The sequence below is a fragment of the Elephantulus edwardii genome, unplaced genomic scaffold, assembly GCF_000299155.1.
Source record: "Elephantulus edwardii isolate Elephantulus edwardi_28Jun2011 unplaced genomic scaffold, EleEdw1.0 scaffold00007, whole genome shotgun sequence".
Taxonomy (NCBI): Eukaryota; Metazoa; Chordata; class Mammalia; order Macroscelidea; family Macroscelididae; genus Elephantulus; species Elephantulus edwardii.
The window spans coordinates 24,453,781-24,455,515 of NW_006399757.1; the positions used below are offsets into that span (position 1 = coordinate 24,453,781).

Sequence of the window (1,735 nt, forward strand, 5' to 3'; positions counted from 1 at the left end):
TTAATAAAATATTAGAAGATGACTTATTTTTAAAAAAGAAGTGACTGTGAACCCACTTACGCATGCTGGGCCACCTCGGGGTAGATCTCAAATGTTCACGGTTCTTCTTGGACAGTTCTCAGAGCTCCTACAAGTATCTTCAATTTAGGCAACTACTTTACCTGCAACCGCTGTGACAAGAAGACACAGGTTATCCTACACATACAGGTCTCAACAAAAACATCCCTGGGTGTCACTTTCAGTCCTGTGCTCAGTCACTACAGAGATGACCTACTGCCACCCAGCCAATACTGTGGACAAGCAGGGCAAAGCAAACCAAATCCTCCCAAGACAAAATCAACCAACCAACCAAAAAACACTGCTCAGAAGTTGATTCCAACCAAGAGCAACCCTATAGAACAGTGTGGAACTGCCCCATAAGGTTTTCAAGACTGTATATCATTATGAAGCTGCCACATCTTTCTCCCCAAAAGCAATTGGTGAGCTGCTGATCTTTTTGCTTAGTAGTACTGTTGTTAACCACTGTTGTTGTTGATTGCCAAGCCATGAACAAAAGACCTGAAGCCTTTCTATAACTATCATCATTTCTCTAAGTTCATAGAGTTTCCAGAGGCGTGTTGTTTAGGAAATGGGTGCCACTCCTGCTCCCAACCCACTGTACTCTCTGGCAATTCCTCCAAAAGCAAGGACTGCATTTAATTATTTGGACTGAACTGAGAACTCAGAAGATTACCAGATAGCCTGGGAACACTTCTAAGAGAGTTGACTGGGGTAGAGAATGGACTGTCAGCCTGTGCTATCTAACCATGAGGCTGGAAGGCTAATGTGTCAACAATAACGGTCTCCATTGCAATGAGTGTGCCATCAGGACTGTGCTTCTTGGTTGGGGGAGTTACATACCTCTCTCCCATGAATGTTGACTGGTGCCTTCTTGAAAAAAAAGAGAGAGACTCCTAATCCATGTGACTTCTCATTTCATCCACCCTAGGTAGTTCAAGGGCATTTCCCTTTGAAATCAATCCTGTCCTTTATAAGACAAGTAACAGTAATGGAGGAGCAATCCTCTTAACAGAGTAAAGACTAAAAAAATACAACAACAACACTAATCTTGAACTACAAATCAGAGGCCAAGGGAAATATTAAGTTGTTGTTGTTGTTGTTGTTACCTGCTATCATGGAGCCCCCTCTGACTCATAGCAACTCTATGTACAACAGCTCTGAACCCTGCTCCATTCTGAGCCAACCTCATCTTCTCTGACACACCTATCTGCATTACCCCAGTCACTGAGTCAATCCATCTTGTCCAAGGTCTTCCTCTCTTGTGCTGTCCTTCCACCCTCCCAAGCATGTCACTCTCCAAGGACTGGTCCCTCCTTGCAACATGCCCAAAGTATGTCAGCTGGAGCTTCAGAATCCTTGCCTCCAAGCAGCAGCCTGGTTTCACCCTCTCCAAGATGAACCTGTTTGTTCTCCTAGCAGTCCATGGTATACTCAATACTCTTCTCCAGCACCTCAGCTCAAAGACATCAATTCTTCTATCATCCCTAGTCATTGTTCAGCTTTCTGATGCATAGCAAGTAATTGAGAACATCATGGCTTGAATCAGGCACACATTAGAGTCCACACTGACATCGCTGTTCTTCAGTACTTTGGAGAGGTCCCTTTGAAATATCAAGTACAAGCAACAATACTGTGACCTTGTGTCAGGAGCCGACTGGTTTTTTTGTTTTTGTTT

General features: G+C 43.8%; 1 pseudogene; it reads right to left on the reverse strand.

Moving 5' to 3' along the window:
- The window catches only part of LOC102862329, a 19,915-nt pseudogene extending 19,851 nt beyond the window's left edge, over positions 1-64 (reverse strand).
- Between the last annotated feature and the right edge of the window lie 1,671 nt (positions 65-1,735).